The sequence below is a fragment of the Lemur catta genome, chromosome 17, assembly GCF_020740605.2.
Source record: "Lemur catta isolate mLemCat1 chromosome 17, mLemCat1.pri, whole genome shotgun sequence".
NCBI lineage: Eukaryota > Metazoa > Chordata > Mammalia > Primates > Lemuridae > Lemur > Lemur catta.
In genome coordinates, this window is record NC_059144.1 from 44,149,747 (window position 1) to 44,169,438 (window position 19,692).

General features: G+C 43.1%; 1 long non-coding RNA gene across 1 annotated transcript; it reads left to right on the forward strand.

The window, feature by feature from the left end:
• The first annotated feature begins 5,959 nt into the window (after window positions 1–5,959).
• Window positions 5,960–11,998, forward strand: LOC123622901. The gene is made up of 2 exons (XR_006729661.1): window positions 5,960–6,447; window positions 11,873–11,998. It is a non-coding gene; the product is annotated as an uncharacterized LOC123622901 (long non-coding RNA).
• The last annotated feature ends 7,694 nt before the right edge of the window (window positions 11,999–19,692 follow it).

A 19,692-nucleotide genomic window follows, 5' to 3' on the forward strand; every position in this document is an offset into this window, starting at 1 on the left:
CTGACGTCAGCCAGGACTTTCTGCCCAGAAAATGACAATCTGCACACAATTTTGCATACCATTGCAGAAGATTAAGACCATCCCAAACTCCTTGTTCTAAAGTAGAACTTTCAACAAGGGATGGTAACTTCCTCCTAAAAAAAAAAACACTGGGTATTTATGGGGGGGCTTTTGGTCAGCACAATGGTGGGGTAGTACTAACATGTACTGACCCACACAGCAGGGATGATGTGTGGGATGTATCTTTAAAATGTATTTTTAAATTTGCATATAGTAAAATTCACTCATTTTGGTGTACAGCACGCTAAGTTTTGACGCATGTATGGTGTCGAGTAACCGCCACCACAATTGCAATACAAATAGTTCCGTCACCCCAGATCACCCTGAACTATCCTTTGTGCTGCTCTGTGATACTCAATCCCTACCCCTGTTCTCAGTCTCAGGAAACCACAAATTTGTTCTCCATCCATATGGTTTTATCTTTTTCAGAATGTTTTATAAGTGGAATCACACGGTATGCAGTTTTCTTGTGTCTGCCTTCCTCCACTCAGCGTTCTGCCCTTGGGATTCACACACATTATTGCATGAATCAGTAGTTCGTTACCTTTCCCCGGACCCTTCCATTATATAGGTGTACCCCGATTTGCTTGTTTGTTCACCAGTTGATGAGCATTTGGCTTGTTTTCAGATTTTTGGCAATTTTGAGTAAAACTTCTGTAAACCTTTGTGTGCAGGTTTTGTGTGAATAGAAGTTTTCATTACTCTTGGGTAAATGCCTAGCAGTGGGCTTGCTGGGTCATATGGTAAACATATGTTTAGTTTTCTAATCAACTGCCAACTGTTTTCCAAAATGGTTAAGCCATTTTGTATTCCTACTGACAATGTTTTATTTTATTTTTAGTTATAATGGGTACATAATAGTTGTATATCTTTATAAGGTACATATGATGTTCTGATACAGGCGTACAATGTGGATTCATCAAATCAGGGTAATTGGGGTGTCCATCACCTCAGGCATTTATCATTCCTTTGTGTTAGGAACATTATAATTCTATTCTTTTAGTTAAAGTATACCCTAACTTACTGTTGATTATAGTCACTCTGTTGTGCTGTCAAATATCGTCCATTCCGTCTAAGTATTTAAATATATTTTTGTGCCCATTAACTATCCGCACTTTATCTCCCCTCCCCGCTAGCCTTCCCAGCTTCTGATAACCACCATTCTATTCTCTGTCTCCATGAGATAAATTGTTTTATTGTTTTTAATATTTAGCTCCCACATATGAGTGACAACATTCAAGATTTGTCTTTCTGTGCTTGGCTTATTTCACTTCATGTTCTCCAGGTCCATCCATGTTATTGCAAATGGCAGGATTTAATTCCTTTTTGTGGCTATATAATATTCTCTCGTGTACATGTACCATAATTTTTTTATCCATTCATCTGTTGATGGACACTTAGGTTGATTCCAAATCTTGGCTATTGTGAATAATGCTGCAATAAACATGGAAGTACCCATCTCTTTTCAATATACTGATTTCCCCTCCTTTGGATATACACCTAGTAGTGGGATCACTGGGTCACATGGTAATTCTGTTTTCAGGTTTTTGAGGAACTTCCGTACTCTGCTCCATAGCGGCTGCACTGATTTTCATTCCCACCAACAGCGTACCAGGGTCCCCTTTCTCCACATCCTCACCAGCATTTGTTATTGCCTGTCTTTTTGATGAAAGCCATTTTAACTGGGGTGAGATGATATCTCTAAAATGTAAAATAAAATTGTGTCTTTCAAAGGGACAAAAATATATGTATATGATAAAATTAAAAATAACTTTTCCAAATTTTCCAGTTGTCTCACACGGCCGGCAGTAAGAGGGCATGGTAGTAACCCTGCTTTTCTGGTCCTTGAAATACGTGCTTACTCTGCATATCGGACCAGCCAGCACCATTCACCTTTGTATCCCAGCGCCCAGCACACAGTAGGTATTTGACAAAGTGTGTGGAAGGCAATTGCTGAATTCTATAAATACATGCCAATTGTATCAAGGCAGGGTGGCTCTATTTGCTTTACAGAAATTCAAAGGCATTATAGGTATTGCATGTTTCTACATTAAAGCTTCAAAAATTGCTGCAGGGTGTGGAGGTGTTCATGACTTCCAACACTGATACACATACTTTGGGGACATCCACACAAGTCGCTCTCTCTGGGTTTTCTGTTTGTCTCTCTGCCTCCCTTGCAGTGTAAATGAAATCATTTTCTCAGCCTGATCTTTGCTCAAGAGAAAAGCATGCCCAGAAAATAATCAATGGAGAGGAGAATGTAGGGAAGTAAATAAACAATTTAATGAATTTAAAATAAAGCGTGAATTTACTCTTTCATCCACTGTTTGTTCAATAATTACACAGTCAATTACAACTTGCATAAAGGATTTTATATACCTATTAGTCTAAAAATATCTACTATATATGTATTCATGGATGAAGAGGGAGATGATTATGACTGAGCAAACGTGTTCTGACTTAGAAATAACTGCACCTTGATTCAATGTAGGCACCTTGAATCCACATGGCTGACCCATTTTTTTAATTTTCTGAGCCAAGATTAATATTGTAAAGTTCAGATTCTACCAATTCTAGTTTTTCCTGACCTTGAAGAACTCACAGTGTCATGAATTTTAATAATCAGAACTTCTTTTTATCAAGAACCTAATATGCACCACACACGGGGTTAAGTGAGATATATCTCTGTATCTATAACCATATTGTTTCTAATGGATATAACACTACTGCCATATACCATTTTACAAACGAGAACACTCAGGAAGCAGCTTGAGCTTGTAGCTGAACTCTAATTTGCTTACAGGAGAATAGGGCTGTGTTCAAAGTTCGCTAACCACCTGTGTACAGAGAGGCCCAACTGAGGACAAACAATGTAGGCACCTTGAATCCATGTGGCTGACCCATTTTCTTTATTTTCTGAGCCAAGATGAACATAACAGAACACCCAGAATGGGAAGCCATCTCTGGGCCATCCCTGCAAATACCTGTTACATATTCCGTTCTATTTTCCTTCAGTTATTTAGCACAGAGCTTCTTTCATTAGATGACTAGAATAGGTGTGGCGAGTATGTCATCTGGATTATCAGGTGCCTCTGGTTTGAAATGTTCGTTCTCAGAGCCATTGGTGAAACCCAGAGATGAAATCTTACGAGCTAATGATAAAGCTTCACATAGCCTCCGCTCTGGGAAGGACTTAATTATATGTGATTTTTAAAGCAGTATCTGCAGATTAAACAGATATGATGTCTCCTGGCACCTGTGTAGGATCATGACTGTTAGCTTTCCTGGGCTGTGTATTTGAGCACTAGAAGCTTGGATTCGGGTTTAGCCTTTATCCCTCGTCATTTTTCTCCTGTTAGTCTTTTAGCCTGGAGATTTCTGAAGGCAAGAACAACAGGTAATCATGTGATGAAAAAGGAGGAATTTAGTTTGAAACGTCTCAACCACCAGCTTTTTTTTTCTTTTTGTTAACTTCTAGGGCATTTCTTTTTTTTTTTTTTCTAATATGTTTAGGAGAATCTTTGTTTTTACAGATATGAAAAAAAAAAAAGCAAGGTTTCTGCCTTTCCAGTTAAGAGCAATCCTTAAAAGGCGTCCAAAAAAAGTTGGCTCTGTTTTCTGAATTGCTAGTTGGGAGAACAAAAGCAGCAAGGGAAAGTTTGACTTGACTTCCTCTGCAATTTGTTTATATCATCGGAGCAGAAAGAATCTTAGGGCTCAGTCCTCCGCTTCCTGAATGACGAGAGAGAGAGAGAGAGAGAGAGAGAGAGAGAGAGAGAGAGAGAGAGAGAGAGAAATGCCCGTGTGTGGAATTTATTGAGATAGGCAAAGTGATCAGCAAAAACCCTGATCGACTCAAGCCCAGAGGGCAAAGGAAGAACGAGCCTCAGTTCAGCTACAATTGGACCAGAGAGAGAGAGAGAGAGAGAGAGAGAGAGAGAGAGAGAGAGAAATGCCCGTGTGTGGAATTTATTGAGATAGGCAAAGTGATCAGCAAAAACCCTGATCGACTCAAGCCCAGAGGGCAAAGGAAGAACGAGCCTCAGTTCAGCTACAATTGGACCAGAGAGCTGAGTGTCACCAGATACTCCCCCACCCCCTCCCCATGGCCACGGAAAGACAGAGCCGTGGAGGGTGCAGAATGCCCCGGCCTGTTGCTATGGAGTCGGTTTAATCCAGGACAATGTTTCAGCCAATCCCCTCCAAAGACAGCAGTGGTAGCAATGGAATAGTGTTGAAATCATAAATATTTACTTGAAAATAATGCCCAAGTCAGACTTAACTGAAATGATAAGACTCTGTTTACTCCTCCTGCTAGTAGCCGGCTGAAACAACCAAACCAGTTAGGCAACATTTTCTTTTCCCCCTTTGGTCAGGTATGTACTAATCCCTGGCAGCAAACTTCTGGGATTTTAGGAGAGGTTTTTTCTCTCTCTCTCTCTCTCTCTCTAGGTTCTTCTGGGCAGAATGCCTATATATTTTTTCTCCCTTAAAAAAAAACAACAACAACTGGAGGCTGGCTGAGCTCATTTGGTTATCGATTACCGCTGTTAGTTTTCTGCCCTTTGTATTTGTTGCGGGGGAGGAAGGTGAGGCGTAAGGATTTAAGTGAAAAACAGCAAGCTGCTCTCTTCATGAAATCTCCCCTGTGAAGTTGTCTTTTCATAACTTTATTTGCCATAGCTGAGCTATTAAAGAGCAAATTGAAATTGGTGGGTGAAAGGGTTGAAAATACAGTTCAGCAGTGAATGCATTTGGCTTTGCACCCTTATTGGAGACTGAGCTCACTGGCCGGGGAACAGCAGAGGGGATTGCAAAACGTGTAGATAGAATGGAGAGATAGAGCGGAGATAAAGAGAACCAGGCTAAGGGTGGCTCCTTTCCTCCGAAGGGCAGATCATTCTTACCAAAGCACATTTTTTTGGTGAATGACTATGGCAGCTCCTAGCTGGGGTAAGAGGAGAAGATGTCTTTAATCAGGCTGGGCCCATTCAAAGGAGGAATAACATAACATGCGGTGATTTCCAACTTTACTGTTTCTCCCTGAAAGTTTTTCTGCCAGTTTGCAGGGCAGGTTTCAATCAATTCTCTTGTCTAATCCCTGCTTCCTGCCGGCTGTGCTGTTGGTGTTTTCAAGAAACCTGGGTCATCATGCGAATGCTTCAAACACTGTGTTCAGTTAGCCCTCTTTTGAATGCCCTCTGATTGATGGTTTGTTAAATATGGGTGGAAAGTGCTTTTTTAAGTGGAACTGATCTTCAGGTAACTTAATCTTCTGACTGTGAAAACACTGAAAAATAATGTTCTAACAGAACCATTCCTAGAAGATGTGGAAACTGCATTATTCTAGGCTATTCTGTTCAATTCTGTTTTATAGACATATGAACATTTCAAAGTACAAAGGGCTATTGTAGAAAAAGGACACTGGCTGTTCTTTATACAGATTCCCCTTGTACTTTCATAGAATGTTTACAAAGTTAATAAGTTTGCCTTTTTAAAAAATCGCTGTATATTTTATATGGCCCAACTAGTGCTCCCACTTTTACTTAATCATTGAGACTGCTTGAACGGAACGGGGTATCTTTTGTTTTTCATTGATTTGGAGACAAAAGACTCAGGGAAAAAACAGTTTAGGTTACGGCTGAATGCCATTCGCAGACGGACATGCTGTAGATAAGTAAACCAAGGATCTGAAAACTTTTTCAAGTCTTATAACAGGTTACTCTTATAGCTACGATACCAAGTTTGAATGTGTCTTCCTGTTTTCATTTATCCCATGCTCCGATCTAACAGGGGGTTAATTAAGTCATACACTCAAGTCTTGGGGGGAAAATAAACAGCAATCAATAGAAGGGTATCACCACCAACAGAGACAAAAGTTGCATGTCATTTCCTGACATCATTCTTGACATCACCAGCAGACAATGCCCTCCACTCCTCTTCCTCCTTCGTCACCTTCCCCAATTTCTCTGGATCCAAGATTCTCTTCCCCAGCACTGCAGCCCTAGAATGTTCACCAGCATCCTTGGCCCCACCCCACTGACGCCAGTAGCTGTTCCTTCCACAGTCATGACAATCAAAAATGTCAAAATTGTCACCCTTGACAAATGTCCCCTCCGAGGGGAGGTGGGAGTGGGATCAGCTCTGGTTGAGGACCAGTGCTCTAGCTCAGTCTACCCAGAGAATCCTGTCTGAAGAAAGAGGAGATTAATTTAGTGCTCAGCCAGTGAGAGTGAGAACGACTGGTTACAAAATAGTTACTTTAATCAGAAAGTATAGAGTTAGAACTGAAAATGTAAGAAGAGGAAACAGAAGGAATCAAAGGCCTGAGGGATAACTTGATAGCAGCCCATCATTCCCCAGGGACGCAACTGGAAGGTGTGAAAGGTGAGCTAACTGACCCAATGCCACACGCGCAGGCGTGTGTGTGTGTGTGTGTGTGTGTGTGTGTGTGTGTGTGTGTGTGTGTGTGTGCGCGCGCGCTTAAAGTAGTGGTGAGCATTTTAGAGTAGGCTGAAAACAATGTGTCTCAGAGTCCTTGTTTGTTCGTTTCAGAGTGTTTTTCCTTACGAGCTTGAAGTATCATTTACTTATTTAATTTGTAATGAACAAAAACAGGCATGTCCTGCATATAATAAAATATATGTATATTTTTATAAGGTACTTTTAAGGGACTAAATTAAAAATTATTGTATTGACTGTGAATAAATATGCTTATAAGAAGTCTAAACCCTTTTTTTTATGTATAAGATATATCTTTGTTCCTTTAGTATGTATAGTTCACAAGAACTATTTCATTAAATAGCTAAAAAAGAAAAGAAGCAATGCCCAGAACCACATAATCCAAGCCCTATAATCAGAAAGATAATAAAGCAACCAGTGTTTGATTTTTTTTCTTTTAAAGAAGTAAGTTTTAAATTATGGGATGTCTAGAGTGGATGGACTGCATACCCAGCAGTCCTGCGCTCCCTGGTGGGCTTTACTGCCTCTCCCATCTCAGGGCCTTTCAGTCTTCCTGGCTGGAACCTTCTTTCCTCTTACGTCTGCACGGCCCCCGTTCCTTCCCTCCCTCATTGGGGCCACTGCTGAGATGACTCCTTCTCCAGCAGGCCTCCTGCCTATCCTCTGCAGTAAATGCAGCTGCAAAATGTATTCTGTATAATAAACAAAGAGCACCGTCGTCTCCCCCCGGCCATCCTTCACAGCACTTATTATACATTTCTATACAATATATCTTATATATTTGCTTTACTTATTTCTTATTTATCTCTTCTAACTAGAATCTTGGCCATGACTCCCTAGAGGCTTTGTTTTATCTACCAGTGCCCAGAACGGTGCCTGGTATACTGTAGACGCTCAATAAATATCTATTGAATGAAAGTGTTATTGTCAGGGCAGACATTGTGGGCAAGAGTGGGCTGGTAACGGTTTGGTGTGGGTGGATAAATTCTTACACTCTTGTAAATGACCTTTGTCTTTTTAAGTATAATAATATTATGTTTATTGTTTAATTGGTTTACCATGACAAATTAAATATTTCAGACAGTTAATCACTTATTCATTTTCAAACAACAGGTTTTGTCTTTAGTAAAGTCTAACAAAGAGAATAAAAAATGGCTTCTCAGCCTGCTGACTGGAGAAGGCCTATGACGTTTAAACAAACAGATAATAAAAACACCTGTTTATAGTTAGAAGCTTCAAATTTTATAGAAAGGTATAGAATAAAAAGTAGAAGAAATTCTCCTACTTTCCTAGTTCCTATCACACACACAAAAAAACTCCTGTAACCAATTTCTCACAGATTGTTCCAGAAAATTTTTCTATGCCTATAGGCATAAATTGATCAGCAAATACATATTCTCTTCAATTGCTTTAAACACACACACGCCCCAGGGGAGTTTCTTCCACCACCCTCGCACAGTTCTTAGTCAGGTGTTTATTTGCACAACCACATGTTGAACATCCGTCACTCCTCCACCTGCCTCTGTCTGCCCGTCCCCCTCTCAGTCCCCAGAGCCTGGCACACGGCGAGTAACGACTCCTTCGTTGAGTGAATAATTAAACTGTCACACACTCATCTAACAGGGACACTATGCCTTCATTAATGCACCTGGGCAGGAACAGGATTCTTACACCATTAGTGAAGTTATTCAAGATTCATCGTCAATAAATATTCACGGATTTTTTAGAAAATATTGATTGTGTTTTAGGTGCTCGCTCATGAGTTATCTCATGGGATCCTCAGGCTAACCTCCTGAAGTGGTTATGTTAATCCTCGTTTTCCAAATGAGGAAATGGAGACTCAGAGTTAAAGCCAAACCCTACAATCAATCAGATTTTAGTATTAGGAAAAAGTTCTAGGTCTCTGTGCCTTATTGACATTTCCAAGTCTCTTCCTTTCTACCAGTTTCAAAAGTCAGAATGCTCTGAGCATGTACGCTTAGCTCTGATCACCAAATATTTCTGTACAGTTTGTCATGCCAAGAAGGTACACTGCAAGTTTCTCTAACGAGCCCAGCAGATAAAGCAAGGAGCTGTAGACTCCAAATAAACACTAACAAACAATCAAAAAACACCTCTAACGCAAAAGAAACCTCTGGATGGTGTACAAATTAAGCAACACAGCTTCTAAGAACAGGTCGAATCAAAACACAGGAAGTAAGCTGTAAACGGCACAATGCAATGAATAAAAACTATGTTGGAGGGCGAGAGAATCTGCTCTCTGCTGTTGACATGTCCACATCCCTTTTCAAAGTGGGGAGGGAGGGGTTGGATCAAAAAAAAAAAAGGCCAATATACAACTCAGTAAAAAAATTAAAAAACATTGACTTGCACACTTAAAAAGGGTGAATATTGTGGAATGTAAATCATACCTCAATTAAGCTGTTAAAAAAATAAGAATGAAAGAAAAGGCCAGTTTAAGTGCTGTTTTATTTTGCCGGCAGTCAGCCAGTACAGATTTGGGTCGTGTGTGTGTGTGTGTGTGTGTGTGTGTGTGTGTGTGTGTGTTTGCAAAATGTGGTCTGTGAGCCCAGAGCTTACCAGGATGTGGGAGATGCAAAGGTTACCGTTTAATATTACATGGAAAACACGTGTGCAGGGCCCAGGAGGCGAAAACAGTTCTCTAAAAAAAAGACCACGGGACAGGGGTCTCAGGAGAAGTAAAAATAGATGAAAAAGGAGGTGGACCTTTTGTTCTGTAGGTGTTCCCACCTCTTCCTGCTAGGGAGAAGCAGTAGAGTGGAGGGCTCACCTCCCACTTGTAACTCGCCTGTTAATTTCGTTCACTTGTAATAGCAGCCTTGCTCCATCTGCAGGGATTCAGAGATTTATGGAGGCAGAGAGCAAGGGGAATGATTTCCAAAAGAAATAATCACAGGAACAGTGAGAAGGAGGGAGGAAGAGGGGGAGAGACAGAGAGAAAATTAATTTTCAGGACAGAATTAAGTTTCTCTGTATTTTCATCAAAACATTAAAATGAATATTGCAAAAGCTGTAAACTGATGATTCCCTAAGAAGAGCCATCTGCTGGGATTGGACCAGTAAAAGGAACCTCAAAAGGGAAGAGGATGGGCAGGGAGGCGACCTGCTGAGGAGCGGGGTTTGCAGTTATAGCTGCTGCTGTGGTTGCTGCCCTGTGACCCTGAGGCCAGAAAAAGTAGGAGGGGTGTAAGGTGACCTGCCGACCAGGTGAGACGCCGCTCGCACTGCACATCAGCACCTCCCCATGGGAGGAAGGAGAATAAAGACAAAGCAACAAACTCTAAAATTACAAACAGCAAAACAAAACAAAACAAAAACCCTTATTCAGTCTAAGAGGACAGAAGCAAGTGAGATATTTTTCTGAGAAAGACATAGGCAAATGCTCCACATTTAACTCCAGTCATAGGTTTCAGAACACCAGTAAAAGTTATCCATTGCTTAAGGCCAGGGCAGTAGCTGGCCTTGGGGTGGGGTGTGATAGAAGGGGTGCAGAGGAGCTTTCGGGGGTGTCACTCTGGGGAAATCCGTTAAGCTGCGTATTCCCAACTTGGGTGCTATTCTGTATATACGTAATATTTGCCTAAATTTTTTTTTTTTGAGACAGAGTCTCACTCTGTTGCCTGGGCTAGAGTGAGTGCCGTGGCGTCAGCCTAGCTCACAGCAACCTCAAACTCCTGGGCTCAAGCAATGCCTCTGCCTCAGCCTCCCGAGTAGCTGGGACTACAGGCATGCGCCACCATGCCCAGCTAATTTTTTCTATATATTTTTAGTTGTCCAGCTAATTTCCTTCTATTTTTAGTAGAGATGGGGATCTCGCTCTTGCTCAGGCTGGTCTCGAACTCCTGAGCTCAAACTATCTGCCCGCCTCGGCCTCCCAGAGGGCTAGGATTACAGGCGTGAGCCACCGCGCCTGGCCTGTTTGCTTAAATTTTTAAACAGTGCCAATATGTATCTCCCTGTTCCTGCTTCCTCATTAATTTCAAAGTTAACGTGACCCGAAGAGAACTTGCATCCTCTGTGCCCCGAGGCTGCCCGCCACCCTCCCCTCCTTACTCCAGTAACTCCAGCGGCGTCCTCCATTCTTCTTTCTCGAAGGCCCTCGCCTGTTCCGCACGGCCCGCTGTGTCTCCTTGCATAACGGGTCCGCATCTCTCTGGTTTATCCCGTCTTCCTCGCCCCTTGCCAGCCCGTGTCGTGCTCTGGCTGGACGACCATCCTGGCCTCCCAGCTGGTGTTCCCACTGCCACACTCCTCTCCCGCTCAGCTAATCCGTTCCCCAAAGTTTCCTTTTGTCAAAATAGAAATCAGGTGAGGTCAATTCTCCCTCCTTAAAACCTTCAGGTGTCCTCCCATCGTGGTTAAAGAAACACCGGGGCCCTGGAGAGGGCTTCTGATGTCACACAGGGAGAGCCATGGCCACCTCCCCTCTCGCCTGCCCTCCTCCCTCTCTGTCACTCCGTCCGGCCACATCGGCCTCTTTCTGTCCCTTGAACTGGCTCAGCTCATTCCTTCCTTGGGGACTTGGCTTTGCTGTCCTCTGTCCTGGGCCTCCTAACGTCACCTCCTCACAAAGGTTCCCCTGGTCACCTGCATGGTTGCCACCACTCACCATCATTCATCACCGTCAAAGTGAACTAATGATGGTGTTCACTGTCAAACAGCACACCCTACAGATTTAAGTTCTCGTCCAGTCAGTGAATGGATGATAAAAGAAATTTATCAAACTCGTTCAATCAACAGAGATACATAGTTTCTATTGTGAGTCTGGAATGGACCTACCCCGATCTACAGTAGTGAATTGAGATCTCTGGCCACCTGGAACTCGTGGTGTACTTGGGGAAAATTCACTGATCGATCAATCACAGAAGCATATCATCGCGAACTTGGCACTGTTGGGAAGGAAAAGCAGAGAACATCGTGAGGGTGTAGCTCCACTGGAGAATTGGGAAGGCTTCTCGGAGGAGTTGATGAGGTGACCTCTGAGCTAAGCTGAGAAGGTTGCCATGGTGCAGGGAAGGGGGTGTAGTGGGGAGGACGTTTCAGGCAGAAGAAACTTCCCATACAAAGGCCCCAAGCCCCTGGATCAGGATTAATCATTTACACCTTGCTGTTTCTAAGATCCTAGTGACACTTGATATTTGGTTTCTGATGTTTCCTGCTATTTAACTCCATTTTTTAGCTACTAAGGCCATGGTTTTGATTCTTCCCCTAATGGAGATGGGAAATACCTCCAAACTCAGGATTCTAGTTAAATCTTGGAGACCACAGAGTTTATGCAGTGTGTGGTTGGGTTTTTACATCATCCTTGTTTGTTTTCTTCTCTTTCCAGGTCTTCGACACTGGCTGGTCATTAAAATTTAGGCTGGCCCTGGGTTAAATGGACGATTTCCTGGAAAACAGCTGGTCGAGCTCCCCCCACTATGTGTCCCTGAAATAAACATCCCCTTCAGAGAAAGGCTTCCTTGGTCCCTTCCTGCTCAGCATCTCTTTTGCAATTTACAGTCCTGTTTTGCATGACTTCTCAGAAAAATTCTAGAAGAGTAAGTAAAATAACAGCCAAGGTTTATTAAGCACTTCATTGCATTCACACGACTGTCCTGAGACTTAGGTACTATTATTATCCTCAGTTTGCAGATGATGACCTGAGGAAGTTGCTGTGTCTCACATCAATCAATACCTAACAAAAAGCAGATTTTATATCCAGGACTGTCTGACTCAAGAACTTGTGCTCTTAACCATCGAGCCACAAGGCCTCCCTGGCCTTGAATGTGAAGTTCTTCCCTTAATTTCAGTTTCCCCAGCTGTTATATGAAGGCATGGCATCCAACACCCTAATACTTTTGTAGTCAATGTACAGATATGGTGGGGTCCGTATTTTCTCTTGCAAAGGGAACCATCTCTACCTTGTGCTGAAATCAAGTTTAATGGGTGGATATTGAACAGAGGGAGAAGGAGAGAGGAAGAGGAAAGGGAGAGAAAGAGAGAGACAGTCAGACTGACACAAACTAGAGCAATCCCGCCTATCTAGGGAGCAAGAAGACGTCTCAAGAATTTTCTGTGGGAATCCGTGAGCTGCAATTGTGTTTTCCACTCCACGTCACTCTGGCGATGTTTCTCCATCCCAGCGTCTAGAGTTTGAGGATTTGCCTTGGCCATGAACTCATCCATTGGCTGGGGGAGAACAGGGTGCCTTGGCTGACACTCCACTGAGATGGGTCACAGTGGGGTGTGGGGGTGGGTAATCCCCCAAAAGTGCTGTAACCCAGAGAACCCAAAGTGGACGCTGGGCTCCTCAGGCCCAGCAGCACCCACTATTTCTGTGCTCACCTCCATTCAGTCTCCATTTTGCCTTTTTCTCGCACTTTTGAGGGCTCATCCTTATTTAGAAGGTGCCTAGTGCAGTGCCAGGCACATAGTAGGTGTTTAGTAAGTCAGCACAGGATAAATAACCCAATGGAAAAGGAAAAACTGTTCAGCTGCTGCCTCTGCAGGGGAGCCCCCCTGCCCAGACTGAGGGGTCTCCCCCACCGTTCTATGTTGTGGGTTCGATCCACCTGCCCCCGACCTAGAATCAAGACCTCTCCCTAAGCTAGGAACCTTGTCAATTTACTTGTTGGCTTCTAGCTAATAATCCATTGAATTTCCCCAGTGAAGTTCTCCCAGCCTCAGGCCTCCTCTTCACCCCAGAGTGAGATTATTCAGTGGCGTTAACAAGCCTTTTCCTCAGAGCTCCCTTCTGCCCACTGTGGTGTCAGAGGAGCACCAAGCCTCTGACTCAGTCTAGCAAGAGGCAGGCAGGATCACAGAGGCCCCCCCTAGGCGGACATGTGCAGGAAACAAACAAAACCAAACCAACCAGAAGTGGACAGGTCACTTCCCGGCTCTGTGTTCTTCTCTGTGATGCCCTTGGCAAGCTTTGCCGGGAAAGGAGGCAGCCAGAGAGCTGAGTTGTTAACACCTGAGTGTCCTCACACTGGCACTTAGCCCCAGTGTGGCCTCAGGCAAGGAGCAACTCTCTTTAGGCCTCAGTTGCCTCATCTGTAAAATGGGATGATGGTGTTTACGTCATAAGATCATCGCGAGTGTTAATGGGGATAACATGAGAAGTGTTTGCTATCATGCTTGGGGCATCCTTGCTCAATACATATTAGCTACTGTGGCTATTAGAATGCATGCTATTGTTCCTGCTCAACAACAAGATCAAAGTGGTTTGATAAAAATACATTACTAATAAAATACGTGGAATATATGATCCTTCTCTCTTCTCCTCCCACTGCCCCCACCCACATGGCTGACTCCTGTCAATTTTGAGTTCATGGTTGAAATGTTATCTCCTGAGAGAAGCCTGTCTTTGGAAGCATTTATTCTCAACCTTGGTTGCACATTGAAAGCCCCTGGGGAGCTTTTCCAACTATTGATGCTGCCAGGCGCAGTGGCTCACACCTGTAATCCCAGCACTTTGGGAGGCTGAGGTGGGAGGATTGCTTGAGGTCAGGAGTTCGAGACCTTCCTTCCTTCATCCAGTTCATCTAGACTGCTCTGGTTTGAATCCCAGTTCTGCAGCTTACTAGCAGTGTGACTTTGGGCACGTTATCAAAACTCTTGTTGCCTCGGTTTCCTCATCTATAAAATGAGTATAATGATAATAACAGACTTACTTCATAGTATTGTGAAGACTAAATGAATTAATACATGTGATAGACTTAGAACAGTGCCTGATAGACATATAGTAAGAACTTTAGTTTTAATTCCTTTTTCATTTTTAATATATTTTTTATTATGGTAAAGTACACATACCACAAAATTTACCATTTTAACCATTATAAAGTGTACACTTCGGTAGCATTCAGTACGTTTCCAATGTTGTATAACCATTACTACTTTCCAAAACTTTTTCATCATCACAAACAGAAACTCTATAACAACTCCCCATTCTCCCTCCCAGTGCCTGGTAATCTCTGTTATATTTTCTGTCTCTATAAATTTTTCTATTCTAGGTACCCCATGTAAGTAGAATCATAGACTATTTATCCTTTTGTGTCTGGTTTATATTTCTTAGCATAATGTTTTCAGGTTTCTTCTATGTTGTAGCATGTATCAGAATTTCATTCTTTTTTATGGCTGAATAATATTCCCTTTCACATATAAACCTGTTTATACCTTCATCTGTTGATAGACATTCGTGTGGTTTCCACCTTTTGGCTATTGTAAATAAATGCTGCTGTGAGCATTGGTGCACATGTATCTGTTTGATACTTTCACTTCTTTGAGTATGTCTCTGGAAGTGGAATCGCTGGATCATATAGTGTTCTATGTCTAATACTTTTTACTATTTTCCAAGTGGCTGCACCATTTTGCATTTTCACCAGCAATGGACAAAGGTTCCCAATTTCTCCACATCCTCACCAACACTTTCTTTCTTTCCTTCCTTCCCTCCTTCCTTCCTTCCTTTCTCCTTCTCTTCCTCCTTCTTTATAATAACCATCCTAATGGGTAAGAAGTGGTGTCTCGTTGTGGTGTAGTTATAATTCCTTTTGATCTCATCCAAAGTAGATTATCCACTGCCTGTTATTCTCTTGCCCACAGAACACAGCTCTTTACTTTCATGCTGTTATCACAGCTTGACCTTATGTTTGTTGAATGTTTGCCTTGCTGAGTAGCCCAGGAGTTGGCAAACTATGGCCTGAGGCTGCAGGTCAGATCCGGCTGCTGCTTGTTTTTGTATAGTCCACAAGCTGAAAATGGTTTTCACCTTTTTAACTGGTTAAAAGAAATCAAAGGAAGAAGAATATTTTGTGAAATGTAAAAATTATATAAAATTCAAATGTCATTGTTCGTAAATACTTGTATTGGAACAGAGCCATGGCCATGTATTTAGGTATTGCCTTTTGCACTAGGAAGGCAAAGTTGAGTAGTTGCCGGGGTACCGTGTGGCCTGTAAAGACTAAAATCTTCACCACGTGGCCCTTTACAGAGAAGGTTTGCTGAACCCTGCACTGGAGCCTGCACTCAGGGACAATGATCCTGCTGTCTCTACAGTACCTGGCCATTGGTAGGTAATTAACCAATAGCCATTGTATTTTTTGGTCCATTCTTTTATAGTAACTCCAGACACAAAAACAAATTTGAGATGGATCAGAGAACTAAATGTAAAAGCTAGAACTAGAATCTTCTAGATGAAAACATAGAAGATTATTGTTGCAAACTTGGGTTAGGCAGACACAAAAAGCACTAATTATAAAATAAAATAAGTAAGTTGATCAATATTAAAATTTTAAATTACTGATCATCCAAAGATACCAGAGTCATGCCTTAGTATACAGAGGGGACTGGTTCCAGAATCCCACACATATACCAAAATCCACACATACTCAACTATGCCTACAGAACTAGAGTATAGGAAAAGTCGACCCTCCCTATATGTGGATATACTGTATTTTTGATCTGCATTTGGTTGAAAAAAATTCGAGTATAACTGGGCCAGCACAGTTCAAACCCATGTTGCTCAAGGGTCAAATGTATTCAGAAAACAAGTAGACAAGCCATAGATTAGGAGAAAACTTTTGCTATATATACACGGTAACTTGTATTCAAAACATACAAAGAACTACAAATCATCATAAAAATATAAACACAGATTTTAAAAATGGGCCAAAGGCTCAAAAGTGCAATTTAAAACCACCATGAGATACAGTTTCATGCACATTCGAATAGCAAACAAACAAACAAATGACAGCAAATGTCAGTGGGAGTGAAGAGTAACCGGAAGGGGTTACAAATATGTGGCAGTTTCTGACAAATTCTACTCGTAGGTATCACCCAAGAGAAATGTAAACCTATGAGCACACAAAGACTTATACATGAATGGACACAGCAGCCTTTTTCATAATAGCCACAAACTGAAAACAACACACATGGCTTTACTAGCAAAACAGGTTTTTTAAAATGAGGTACATCCATGCAATGGGAATACTATTCCGATGGCCTATCCGTGCAGCGACGGAATGAATCCCAACATCGTACAGACTGAAACAAGACAGACATGAAGCAGCCCAGGCTGCGTGATTCCGTTCACGTGGAATTGTAGAAAAGACACATCGAACGTAGAGCGACAGGAGCAGATCAGTAGCTGCCGCTGGGGGCAGGTAGTGGCGGTCGGCATTGCCTAGAAAGGGGCCCGGGGAACTTTCTGGGCTAACGAACACATTCCATTACTTGTTTTGAGTGGACATTCATTACAAGGGTATATATAATTGTCAAAACTCAGAAGCAAACACTTGAGATCTGTGTATTTTATTGTATGTAAATTATGTTTCCTTTTAAATGATGATAAAGGAACAGCTGGCCTTGAAAGGTGAGAAAATGTCCCTTCCTACATGGACAGTCTCCAAGTGTCAGCCTCTCATTCCGCTCCTAGGGAGCCCAGTCAGATTTGCAAAGGAAAAGGAGAAAGCCTGGTGCCCCGATGTCTGTCAGCTGTGAATGGCGCTTCCTGTTTGAACCAGAGCCCTCCTGTGAAGGAAAAAACAGCAATCACTCCATGGACCCTGCAGCTTCAAGTCTAGAAGGCCATTTCCTGGCCTTGCAAAAAAACCCGCAATAGCACTCTCTGCTCAGCTGGGAACTCTTCTACCTGCTGCTTCCTGGACCTGCTGGTGGCTGGGGGCCACCTCGGCGCATCACTCATTTGTCCCTGACACGTTGGAAGCCGGCTCCCCCTAGCAGCCCCGTGTGGATCTCTCGAAAGAGCATCCAGGTTCCCGACACCCCAGGGCAGGTGGAGAAGCAGAAGCAGTGACCGTCCCTAGTTTTGTTTTAAGAAGGGCAGTGGAACAAACCTGCCTCTGTAGGGCAGGTTGCCAAGACGTCTGACGTCCTTACGCCTCTGACGCCAGTGTCCCCATCTTCTCTCGCTGGCTGCTGTAACAAATCATCTCCAGTCCTAGTGGCTTCAAACAACACAAATTTATTATCTCACAGTTCCAGAGGTCAGAAGCCTAACACAGGTCTCATGGGGCTAAAATCCAGGTGTCAGCAGGGCTGTGTCCCTTCTGAAGGTTCTAGGAGAAGCCATCTCCTTGCCTTCTCCAGCCTCAGGGGCTGCTGCATTCCTTGGCGTGTGGCCTCTCTTCCATTGCACAGCCAGCAACACGGGTCTCTCTGCGCCCTGCTTCTATAGCCATGTTTCCCCCGACGCCTCTACCACCTCCCTCTACACTTAAGAGCCTCGAGATTCACTGGGCCCACCTGGATAATCCAGGCTGAGCTCCTCATTTTAAGGTGAGTTGATGAGTAATCTTAATTCTGTCTACAGCCTTGATTCCCTTTGCCATGTAGGGTGACAAAGTCACAGGTTCTGGACATTTCTGGAGAGCCACTGTTCTGCCCGCTGCACTCGCTCATCTTCAAGTCTGACTTTATCTTGAACTGTGTCTCTCTCTTAAAATGAACCTGGGTTGATAGTTTGGTTCTGAGACCGTTGGATAATGGTGGCAGCAACGGTAACAATGACAACAGCCACACATTGAGAGCATGATAAGAAGCAGACACAGGGGACACATGACCTCATTTGATCCCTGTAGGACCCCGATGGAGGAGGTATCATCCTCCCTATTACAGATGGGGAAACTGAGGTCCAGGCAGCATAAATAATAAGCCCAAGTTTGCTCAGATTTTTTTTTTTTTTTTTTTTAAGACAGAGTCTCGCTCTGGCTAGAGCACAGTGGCATCATCACAGCTCACAGCAACCTCACACTCCTGGGCTCAAGCTATCCTCCTGCCTGAGCCTCCCAAGTAGCTGGGACTAGAGGTGTGCACCACTGCATCCGGCTGATTTTTCCATTTTTAGTAGAGATGGGGTCTTGCCCTTGTTCAGGCTGGTCCCGAACTCCTGGCCTCAAGCGATCCTCCCACCTCGGCCTCCCAGAGTGTTAGGATTATAGGCATGAGCCACCGCGTCTGGCCCTTAGCTCAGCTTTTAAATGGAAGATTCATCAGCCTGAGCAACAAAAAATAAAACCATTACCTGGGCATGGTAGCATGTACCTATAGTTCCAGCTACTTGGGAGGCTGAGGCAGAAGGATTGCTTGAGCTCAGGAGTCTGAGGTTGCTGTGAGCTATAATGACGCCACTGTGCAGTGCTCTAGCCGAGGTGAGAGAGTGAGATCCTGTCTCAAAAAAAAAAAAAAAAAAGCAGACCAGTTTGACTGACTTTAAAAGACTTTGATTTTAATAGCAAATGACTTAATAGCAAACCTCTCTATCACATCTCCAAGTCAAGCTTCCTCTGAGCAGAGATTTTAGATGAGGATGAACAATGATTTCTGTCCAATGTTTAGCATGTAGAAGAACTCGAGACATGGAATTTTTATTAGGTAACTCAAAGATAGCCCTTATTGGGCTATTGTTGCCTTTTTATGCCTGTCCCCTTCCTTCCTTCCTTCTTTATTTGGCATCTTTTAAAGTGGGTGCAGTGTGGTGCAATAGTTCTGATCTAGGCTCTCAGTTCAGACTACCTGGGCTGAACTTCTAGTGTCACCACATTAGCTGCCTCCACTTGGGCCCACAACACCTCTGTAAGCCTCAAGTTCCTCCTCATTTGTAAAAATTGACATGTAATTATATCAGCCTTACCAGGCTGCTAGGTTGACTAGAAATAATCATGCATGCCCAGCACACGGTCAACTATCATTATTTAAGCCACTCCTGCGTGTCCATTATTGAAGCAAATAGCATGAGGAAGAGGAGATTGCATGGCCTTGGTTCACAATGATCTCTCCCTGTCTCTCTCTCTCTGTCTCTCTCTCTCTCACACACACACATACCAGTTAATGACATAAAGTGAGAAGTTAGGAAGGACTGGAAATTAGAGACCAAGACAGTTCACAACATGGTTCTAATTTGTGGTTAAGAAATCCATGAAGGAATAGGTCAATGTGTACTCAGAGAAAGGAAGGCTTCACTTACAAGGAACGTAGGGGTGAGTCACACAGACCGTCATTGCCTGCAGCCCTTGAAGGGGCCCCGTGACCATCCTGCTGGGCTGAGCGAGTCACCAGATGTGGTCTACCACAGTGTCTCTCACACGCAGCCCTTCACATGTGAACTTCATGATTTTTGCCTTGGTGCTTCCTTGTTTAGTATTTACT